Source organism: Copadichromis virginalis, linkage group LG16, assembly GCF_057382275.1.
Source record: "Copadichromis virginalis isolate Kocher_CV1m ecotype Utaka linkage group LG16, C_Virginalis_male_GT1.1, whole genome shotgun sequence".
NCBI lineage: Eukaryota > Metazoa > Chordata > Actinopteri > Cichliformes > Cichlidae > Copadichromis > Copadichromis virginalis.
This window is the reverse complement of record NC_140633.1, coordinates 33,498,035-33,509,500: the sequence shown is the minus strand read 5'-3', so window position 1 is coordinate 33,509,500 and position 11,466 is coordinate 33,498,035. Positions and strand designations below refer to the sequence as shown.

The following is an 11,466-nucleotide window of genomic DNA, read 5'->3' as shown; positions in this document are numbered from 1 at the left end:
ATCCCTGGGATGTTTGTTGCACGGCATACACTGTCCATTACATATTTTGGCACATATATATGTCCTGAGATACATTTTTAGCGTTGCATTTCACATCTCCTCATTCTCGTACCCTCTCTGACCTTTTCCTTCCAGTTTTTCAAGACGTTATAATGAGGATGGGGCCTAGTGGAGGCAGTTGTCCTCACCCTGATTTCATGGGTCACCGTTTCTGGGGTTTGCCTGCCTTGCCCATGCAATGGAGTCCAAATGAGATTTTTAAGCCATTTCTACCTTCTGTTGCATTCAGCTGAGTTGCCTGCATGAAAAGTGTGGCTGGGAAAGTGAATTACCTGTCCAAATCTTCATGGCCGCTGAGTTGTTACCCTGCGGACGGGAGCTTGACAAAAAGGGACCATTAGGCGCTGATACCGACACACATGTTTTATGCTAAATTTATGATGAAGCTGGCAGCCTACCTGTCATACAGGGGAAACAAGACCATGAAATGAGAATGTAGTTTCAGCTCTTTCATCTACCTGTTTGCTCAGAAGAAACAGATTACAGATGGTGAGGAAAATATTAGGTGGCAAACAAAAAACAAACAACATCCATTACATTACATTAATGACCCGCAGCCAAACAGATTAAACTTAAACAAACAAAATTGAAAGAAAGATAACAAGATAACAGCAGCCAGATGAAAAGAGCTAATATGGAGGCCAATGAAGGGAAATATAATGATTTGCTGAATAAGCAAATTTTAAAAGTCAGCTGATTGTTACATCAGAGCTTCCTAAGAGTAATGTTAATGTCACACTGTCAGTGGTTTTCTTTTCTTCTTAGTCAGATATTTTTATCTTTACACAGAAGCTCCTACCAGCTTCTGTGTGGCTCTATAGTATAGTAATTTATGTATTTCCTTGGCAAGCAAAATGTTGCTGGTTCAATTCCAGCCAGAGACAAAAACCCCCTTTGGGATATTTTGTGTGAAACTGCCAAATCAAACATGTGGAGCTATCTATTATGGTAGCTTTTATATCTGCTGCCAGAATCTAACAGACTTACCCTTCTGTATTAAATATATGCCATAGATATATCATAGCCCTTCTAAAACCCTGTGACGTGACCTGACATATATGTCCCCAGAAATGTAACTAGACTTCATCATCAATACAGTGCACACAGGTATAAATCTTGACATGTAGCTACTGCATAACCTGCATATGTCAGCATTTGTAGATTTAAGTTAGAATAATCAGTTAAGCATTAGCCAGTCTGCTCCAGTTATGGCTGTAGCTAAACATTATATCATGAAATCTGCTTTTTGTTTATATAGCAACATAAGGCTTCACATAATCTACTTAGCTAACAAACTAGCTAGGTGGTGTTGAAATGTGAAATGACACTAGTGACACTAGCTAACATGAAGAGATTACCTTAAACCAAAGACCAAGCAACTTACAGCACTAACTGGACATTGCAGGTTAGTAATGTTAAGTCCTATTTATAGTTAGGTCCATATGTATTCGAACAGTGACACAATTTGTGCAATTTTTAGTCTGTACGCCAACACAGTAGGGTTTAAATCGAAACAACAGGATCTTTTTGGACCTCATACTCCAGATGTTTTATCTACGTAATCGGTAATGACATCACGAGCGTACAGGCCTTAGCTGGCTGTGAAGTTGCATGTCCAGAAATTCTTTTGACCCACTGAAAATGGGCAGCTCTTCTTAAAAAAATCCTGTAAATAGTTGCTTAAATGCTTTTATTAAACTCTTTAATTTAAAGCTGAAAGTGTGCACTTCAGTGATATCTTAATTGAACTCCACTGTGATGGTAAAAAAAAAGAGACAAGCTACAGAAATTGCATCATTGCCCAAATATGGTTGGGTGCAACTGTAAACACACCATTTATCCAGGAGAAACCACAGCAACAAGCAGCATATGCATAAATAGCAATGACACTGTTACTGAACAGCACACAGTATTAAAAATACAAGATATTTCAAGAGGCAGCAGCTGCCCAAGATAGAGTGTGTCTGTGAGTACCTGCGCGCTCACCTGTGTGAACACTTGTGTGTACACCTGTGTGCGTGAGAAAGCTTGTGTTCATAAGGTTTCTCCATGTAATTGTCTAATAGTGCATGTGGGGAGTAACAGCTCTTTTTTTCAGGGAACACAAGGAGGTTGATCAACTACTAAGCTGCTCCTACTAATTCCTACAGCTGTTCTAACTTTTTTGGATTACTTACAACCCCCTCTGTCTGCATAAAAGCAGTGTTGGAACACATTGTGGTACCATATCCATGTGAGAATCAGTGGAACAGTATTGTACTGCAGAAATTAGTGTGTTGCTACAAAAATCCAAGAAAAAGGCAATTAAGACTGGAAGAGAGGCAGAGTTTCCCATAACACTTAAAATGTATGTTTTTCCTACAGAGAAATGGCAAAGAAAGTCAGTGTGTCAGTGAGTACAGTTCCTTCACCATCAAACGGCGCACAGAAACTGGGGCAAACTCTGACAGTAGGTCTGGCAGACCTGAAACCAAAACTGAGAGGTTTCTGAGAGTTAACAACTTGCATGATAGGTGGTTCACAGGACAACGGCGTAGCTAAATAGTGTTCGTAGTAAGCAAGTCTGAGTTTCAACTGTGACTTTGAGCTGCAGGTTTGACAGATGAGTTGCCGCAAGGAAGGTCATTGCTAAGACATCAGAATAAGACAAAGAACCTTCTGCCTATGACAGAAGTACTTCAGGAAAAAAAGACAAGATGGTAAGCTTGAAAACATGGAGTGGCCAGACTTAAACCCCATTGAGCTGGTTTGGGATGAACTGGACAGAAGAGTGAAAGCAAACCTACAAGTGCCACACATTTATGGGAACTTCTGCAACAGATATTGGGAAGAACTTTCTGAAGAATATTTGATTTCTATTGTAGAAAGAATGCCACGGGTGTGTTCGGCTGTTATATCTGTTAAAAGTGGCCACTTTAATGAGTTCATAGCTTAGAATGAATTTTTTTTTGTTTGTTTATTTGTTTGTTAGGTTATTTATTTTGATCATTTAAACAATATACAGAAGTTCATTTAGCAAAGAAAAGAAGAAAAAATGCTGCTCAAAATACAGCAAAATACATTTCAATATTGCCTCAGCGGTTCTGAATCAGTTAGGAAGAGGTGCACATTTATTTATTCCAACCCTTCACCATAAATTGGTCTCTAAATTGATTCCATGATTTCTTTTTTAACTCCATTTGCTTATTTCTACTATGCTTTCATCTCAGAGTACAATGTGACATTACAATGCATAATTTTCAATAAAAAACTTGAAAAATTGGGGTTTTCTAAAACTTTTGAAGGGTAGTGTATGTGAGACCAGAATTTGTGGTCAAAGCTAACTGATAGAGCCACCTCCCACTTCTATTGATTTATCTACTTTATCTATATTACTATATTATTATTAATGAAACTATCAGCTTTGATCTCAGAATTTGTAGATTTTTTTTAATTGTTTTTCTCAGAGCGCTTCCTCCTCTAAATATCCTTTCTTGTTTGTTTGTTTGTTTGTTTTTTTAACTCAGAATGGCCTTTTTATACCACTGTACTTTTCTCTGTTTGCAGTGTGAATGTTTGTTTTTTGGGGTTTTTAGTTTGTTAAGTTTAAAAAAAAATGGAAAGGCAAAAGGAATGTGAGGAACTAAATGGAAAGATTTGGCACTAGTCATTGAATTTGCATATTTAAGACAGGAACGGGAGCTGAATGTGATTGTGGCAATTCTAGAGCTGTGAAGCAGCAGGGACCTCTGGTATGGCAAAGTTTTTCCAAATGTTCTTTCATGTGCAGAAATTAATATTGTATGAATTTGTTGTGGGACCTCCACACTCATGCAGAAATGTAGAGCACAGAGCAGATACAGAGGAATATCAATGACAGAACAGGTGTGACATTGAGTATGTCAAACATCACAAGGGGTTGCAAAGCTGCTTAAATAGAGCACCCTGTATGTGATTTGTCTATTGATGTATAGCAGGGGCTCCACTTAGCCTAATGGGGGCTTGTAGGCTACGATCTATAGGTTTGTGACATGTGACAGCTACTTCCCTTTTCTTTAAATTTAAACCTTATTTCAAAGAAATCATGTTTTGACATGATTTTGGCACGATCAAAGACTGCATTTTCAGTTTTCACAGCATTTTGAGCTTCTGCGCAGACGTATAACAGAATGTTAAGCTTTGTGTTACTCGTCAAAGCATCAAAGTCTACATCAAAGTCTTTATGAACTCGGGCTTGTACCTTCTACTATTTATAAGAGAAAATTACATTTACTAACGGTGCTCTTAAGCTTCTGTAGTGATAATTTCACTGGGAGGGTTTCATGCTGATCCCAGGCATATGAGAACTCCAACTGTGAGTTACATAATACCATCTCTGAGAAAAAAAATAAATGGGTCTAAACAGCTCCTCCAATATTGCAATCATATTCTAAAGTGGCAATAGGAAATACAAGTGATAATGGGAGGAATCAAAGCAGACTGTTCGAAAACAGCATTTGACCATCTACACAGCAAATCCAGCATGTCCAAATTAACACTGTCGGATTTGATTTCAACACTATTAAAGTGTCTATATGGGTCCACACCAGAGAGTGTTAATTTAACTCTTTTTGGAGAGTTTGTACGTTAACTCTGATTTAGTGTTAAACACCAAATCTGTCTGGAGTTGATAATTTAACACTTGGTGTTAAGAGTTTATATATTAACTCTCAAAGAGTATTTTAGTTTAACTACGTAAGAGTTATCTTCTAATTCATTCTAAAAAGCGGGAATTTTACTGTTCTGAACTTCTAGAAATTTCTTTTGGAAATAAACATTTACTAAAAAGATGCAATGGTTTTTGAAAAACATTTATTCTGAACTGTGCACCACAATTTCAAAACATTTTCTGAAAGATGTAACAGTGTACATGTTCTCACTTTCATTAGAATTTTGTTTATCAAAAGGTCTGACATGGTAAATGCAAATAACAGCATCTCATCACTTATTTCTTCAATACAATATGCATGTCCTTCATTCATCCCTTTGTGGAACTTCAACGCACTTCTGCTCTCCCCCATATTCCATCTTCACAAGCATATCCTGTGTGGAGATTGAATAAAAATTAGTTGACACTAATTAACGGCACAAATAATCCAGTAAACAATTGCAGCACAGTAAAAAAAAGGAATCCTCTTTGAGCCATTACTTGTGTAAAGTATTTTCCCAAAAGACAAGGACACAGGCAACAGGTAATACTGAACTAAATGTAAAACCTCAACCTTTTTCATTTTTACCTAAACCGTGTGCACAAAACTCTGGAGGGATCTATGCTAACGTAGAATCCAGTCAGGACGCCTGCTACTGCTGTTTGCTCGTTTTTGTTTTATGGGCGATCGTTTTCAGGCTTCAAGTAGCACCATTATACCAACATTTCACATTCTAGACATTGTTTTAGGTGTATTTGACCAAACGTTTGACTGAAAATTCACATGCAAGCTTTTTTTCAAGGCTGTGGTATTTGCCCGCAAACAATACCTTTCAGCTAGCTAAAACAGAATATTATGCTATCAGCGAGCAACGTGGCTAATGCCTTTCACACAGCTTTGTCTCAACTCCAAAGAGCCACAGAAGTAAAAGCTAATAGAAATAATTGAAACAATCTTTGAAAAAATGACTTACCAAGCATGGCAAACAACTCAAATATGTAGAGCAAAATGTTCTGAAACGGCTTCACTTCAGCTTCGATTGGAGCCTATGGTGCTGGGGGCGGAGTCTGTGAATTTACTCTGTTGGTGTCATAGCCCCTGTAGGAGTTCAGAGTTAAGAGGTCAAGAGTTAATGTTTCCATTGTAACACCTCCAGATTTGACAGAGAAACACTCATTTTTAACACTCGATTTTAACTACTATCATTTTACACCTCAGAGTTACATTAAAAGAATGTGACTCTGCTTAGAGTAAAATTAACTCTACTTTTGCAAGAAGACTATTAACACCAAAACATTTAACACTTTTGAATTTGCTGTGTACAAGTTTAAACTTTAACCTGTAAAATTCTGTTATTTTGCATTTGAATTAAATTTTTTTTAGTTAATTTTTACCTCTAATTCTCTTGGTAATTATTGGATTTTGAATAAAGATGGCAGTAAAAAGACAACTATGGCAAATACCAGCAACCTCCAACTGCGACTCGCCAAATAGTCACGGAATACTCTAGGCCAGCGGTCCCCAGCCCCCGGGCCTCGGACCGGTACCGGTCCGTGAGTCGTTTGGTACCTGGCCGCAAGAGTTGAGGCTCAGGTGTGAAATGTATGGTTTTCAGGGTTTTTATCGGTTTTCAGCATTATTTTGTTATCGTTTTTATCGTTAACTCGGTTTTCCTGGGTCTTTTCACGTGTGTTATGAATAAATCTTCTTTTTTTCGGTACCGGTACTAGTTTTATTTTGTTGTATTTATCCGCGACACCTTAAAGGCCGGTCCGTGAAAATAATGTCGGGCATAAACCGGTCCGTTGCGCAAAAAAGGTTGGGGACCGCCGCTCTAGGCCACTCTAGGCCTGTATGAGCTTTAACAATCACCACTTGTAACAAGCCTGCAAATAATAACTTTTTCTCAGTGACTGTTGGTTGCCAGACATTCACCAAATAGTCTAAACGAGCCAAATTACACCACTTACAAAAAAAATCCTACATCAAAATCTTCATTGAGACCACAAGGAGATGGGGTGACTTCAAAATTCAAAGTTCTGTGGTAGAAAGGATGTTTTTATACTCTTTTTATTCTGCTCTTATGATAAAAAAAAAATAAAGGTGGTGTAAGAGTTTATCACTGGAGACACAGGAAGGCATTCAGTCACAGGAAAAGCAAATTAAATCCACGGGTATTGTTTTCCTTGTTTAAAATATCTGATAACCTTTGAGACATGCAAAGAAAATTGTTAAAAATTGTTTATTAAACTACAAATCGAAAACTAAGCATCTTTAAAGTGGAAGTAATGCTGTCAAAGGTTTCATCACACCAAACAATTATGCAAAATGAATTTTTAAAAAAGCACCAAAAAAATCATTCCTAAAAGAATAAAATTAGCTTTTTGTGCCAGGGGTGTAGTTACTTTTTCCACAGCAAACTTCCCTTATAGGATTGATGGAGTGCCATGTTGAGCACAGGTTCTTTTTATCAAGATGATCAAATGTTTGCTTCTCTAAATCAACAATTTGGGATTTACTTTTTTCACATGTCAATGGTAACTTTGGATCAAAATGTGGCTTGCTTTGGGAATGCTGAACTCTTTCATTTAACAAACAGAACACTTAAAACAGCGCTGGTATCTTTAAGCTTCATAGATGTCTTTACGTGCTGGTGGTGGGCCTTCTGCTCGGTAACCTCTGATGATGCTGTTGTTGCATTGTAGGGCCACAGTGAGTTTATTTCCAAACTCTTTATGTAACTCTCCTTAGACATCGAAGGAAATGCCGATGTCTAAGAAGTGCTCTTTTGATTGTGTGAGATTGAGGTGAGTGGTGTAAACTGCAGAGGCTGCAGGCTATAGCAGGGCTGTAATGTATTCCTGTCTGCTGGAACATAAACCTTTCAGATGGAGAAATGGGCTGAATGGGAGATTCTACTCCCTTCACTGTCTCCATTTGGGATTTGCATTTATTCCAAATCATTTTTTCATGATAATATTTATTTCCGAATTTATGTTTTTTTAATTTATGTCATATTGAACACTTTGAGGTTTTATAAGCTAAGGTCTTGGTGTGTGCTAATCCATCAAAATCCACAGGCTGCCCTTTCTGACAGTGGTGTGAGTTTTAATCACTGTAATGGGTTTCACCCACACAAGATTAATAGGGCTCATATAGTCAACTGAATTACTATCATCATACTATATTACCATCATTCTTCATGTCCTGATGGCCTTTGTGACTACCGGTAAGCACTCCCTTATAATAAAACACTGACAGATCTTGACCAGGCAAGATTATCTCTGTTAGTATTAAGTCCATCCCCCTTAATGTTCATATGTGAGCATGACACAGCAAATGGAAAATTCACCATTATCAACATATACTTATTTCCACCTCACCTGAGTCTTATCAGCTAAATACTCCCCTGTCTGTGTATAAACTTTCCTTTTGCATTTGAGTCTAGCTTTTAGCCAATTGTCAAAGTTGCCCAGTTTTCTGTATAAGTCAAGTCAAGTCAAGTCAAAATTTATTTCTATAGCACATTTAAAAGACTAGTGTACATCAAAGTGCTTCACAAAACCACAATGCAGGCAGAACAAGGAACAAATAGGACAGTTACAATTAAAATTACATTACATGGTGTAGTGCAGGCCGAATTAAAGTCAGACTATTCGCTTCGAAAGCTAAGTTGAACAGGTGTGTGTTTACAATACAATACAACTTTATTTGTATAGCACGTTTAAAAGACCAGCGGCACACCAAAGTGCTTTACAATAAAAACAGGAAAATTAAGACAATAAATAAAACACTATAAACAAAGTACCACATATGTCATCAGGTTAAGAGCACTAATTATACAGCAATAAAAGGGAATATAAGAACAAAGTTACTGAGAACAGATATAGCTAAAAGATAAAGTACATAAATAAGAAATTGAACCAAATATAAAATAGAGACACTAACTAGATGGAAAAGCTATGTTGAATAAATGAGTTTTTAAACGGGATTTAAAAGATAAAACGGAGTCTGACGCATGGATAGCGATAGGAAGGTTGTTCCACAGATTCGGTGCAACCAGGGCAAAAGCACGGTCACCCCTAGATTTAAGTCTCGATCTAGGCTGAGCCAGGAGTAATTGGGCTGAAGACCTGAGGGCTCGCCCAGGAACATATAGGTCGACAAGATAACGAGGGGCTAAATTATTTATAATTTTAAAGGTGAGCAACAATATTTTAAATTCAATGCGATATATATGCATATACCAATGCAACTCAATAAGAACTGGGGTGATAGAGGCATGCTTTCTAGTGCCAGTCAGAAGGCGAGCCGCAGCATTCTGGACAAGCTGGACAAGTTTAAGTGTGATTTGAACGATTGAATTGATTCCGATGCACGATATCAACTGGGAGATTATTCCAGAGTCTAGGGGCGGCAATGGCAAAAGCACGGTCACCTCTGGTTTTTAAACAGGACCTTGGTTGCATTAGGAGCAGTTGGCTGGAGGATCTTAATGCTCTCTTTGGGTTGTACAGATCAAGGAGTTACCAAGATAACTTGTAGTAAAAGAATATTTAGACGTCCAAGTGTAATGGGAAGCTATTACCTAAAGCTGCTTCTAAAAACTACATGGGTGTGTCACAATGATACCTGCTAATTAGCCCTACAACCAATCGAACATTAACTACTGACTTCTGTGCTCTTTCCCTCATTTTTCTTCTCTCATTCTTTCTCTCGCCCTCATCTTCTTTCTCCTTGGCTCTTTCTGTCACTATCAGGCAAATTTATTTGGACTTTTGTCAACAAACCTTTGAACTGCTTCTGGAGTCTGAGGACGCCTTAGGGCCATTCTGTTGGTTTGAAATCATGACCATGAAGCTATACTCTTCCTTCTGAAGTTGATCACTGTCTCTAAGGTCTTAACTAAATTAATTCATTTCTATGGGGATGAACTTGAGTTTGGAACCAACCTCAAGTGACCACTGAAGTGAAATAAACTTTCAGGCATTTTTACTTCATTTTTCAGCTCCAAATGTGCCTTTGAAATGTTACGCTGATTTCTCTGAAGCATTCATGTACCTTTCTTTTCTAGCATGTTAGACTTGCTAGCTTACTATTGAATAATCTTCCAAGTTTGTGGTTGGATTGTAATCAGCAAAGAAAACTGTAATCTACTGAAACCAACTGACTGAAGAGCTGATATCCATCCCTTGATTAACTGAAGTGGTCAAAATGCACCTACTGACCTTTTCCCACTAGCCCTATTAGACCAAATTGATCACAAATAAATATATACAGCTAGCATTAGTTCCCATTATTTAAAAATTATTATTAAAACATTGTGGCATGCAGAGGAATCTTAGCAAAGAAGCTCCACAGAAAGTTGGAGCTTGCTGTTTGGTCCCAAGCTGGTAGGGGGCGCTCTCTAATAAACAGACTTGCTGATGCTACACTGTGCTTCGATGGTCAATAACAGCATAACAGAACTCACTTATGGTACTGCATTCATTCTATAAAACAATTACTGTCAGTGACTTTGAACCGCAGTATAAACACAACATTCAAGATAACAGGTAAAAGTAAGATAACCATAAACAATAAAACAAAAACATCGAAACAGCAGCACCTGTCCCAAGGCATGATGGGAGAGAACTAGCTGCTCCCCCAGCACGCCACAATATAGTGCCGAGTGTTTATGATTCATTTCCTTGCCTGTTTTCCTTCCGCTAGCCTGCTACGCTGCCCTTCCACCTGCCTGTGCCTCTGGAGATCGTTTTCCTCGGTCAGAACTGGGATTTCTCACCCACCTGTCCCACCACCTGCCTACACGTTTACCTGGCTCGGCCTCCGGTCACGAGAACACTCCATCCAAGTCTGTATTTCAGTTTGTGCCAAGTAAGCTCTCCAACTCTCCACCTAACATATTTTAACCCTTGACTTTCAGGTTCACCCCTTAACTCTGTTCTGTTCTCCTCCCATAGACCGATCAAGTCCTCTGCCAGTTTTCCTGCACGTCCCGAATCTGTGTTTCATGTTTTCCCTGTCATTGTAAATAAACACCATTCACTGCAGTTCCCTGGTGTCTGTGTTCTGCTGCATGGGTAGGTAGGTCCTAGCAAACAATCATGCATGAATTGGTTTGCAGTTCATTCACAGGTGCTGATGGTGATGAGACACTTTATGTGATGCTGTATCTCACCATATATTTTAGGGGACTTTGGGGTCAACACAAGGAGCCATTTTTGGAACAGCTTACCGAGCAGGTCATCAACACTGGGAGTCAAACAGGATGCTAGTGAAATAGCTAGGGCCCTTCTTTATGTGGCTGTCTTCAACATTCACTGATCCGCTCTCATAATTAAAACAATACCCCACAGCACAGTCATCTCACAGAGCCATAATTTGCTACAGCAGTTTGACAGACTGAATTAAGCACCATGCTTAGTTTCTCTCAAAATTACATATTTGCACCTGTTAATAACTCCATATGGTGTAGGATCTATGAGGGTGATGGAACATGAGCAATCAGGTTTGGCAATTAGACCAAGAGCCAATGGGACTCTCCCAATGAACGCAATCAGAGAAACTCCATTACACATGATTAGTTTGAGTGGATGTGCAACAATAGAAGGAAGTGAAATGATTAGAGCCAACTGCTGTAGGTCATGCCAGCTTTATAAATAAAACCATACAGCACAATACACACAAATAGGTCCATTAAACAATATGTGCTAGGGATAAATAAAGAAATCTGCTG

General features: G+C 38.4%; 1 long non-coding RNA gene across 1 annotated transcript; it reads right to left on the bottom strand.

The window, feature by feature from the left end:
- Window positions 1-4,873: 4,873 nt before the first annotated feature.
- On the bottom strand, window positions 4,874-5,978 carry LOC146691167 (uncharacterized). Its single transcript, XR_014915771.1, has 2 exons — window positions 5,701-5,978; window positions 4,874-5,121 (listed from the first exon to the last, which is right to left on the bottom strand). It is a non-coding gene; the product is annotated as an uncharacterized LOC146691167 (long non-coding RNA).
- Window positions 5,979-11,466: the final 5,488 nt, after the last annotated feature.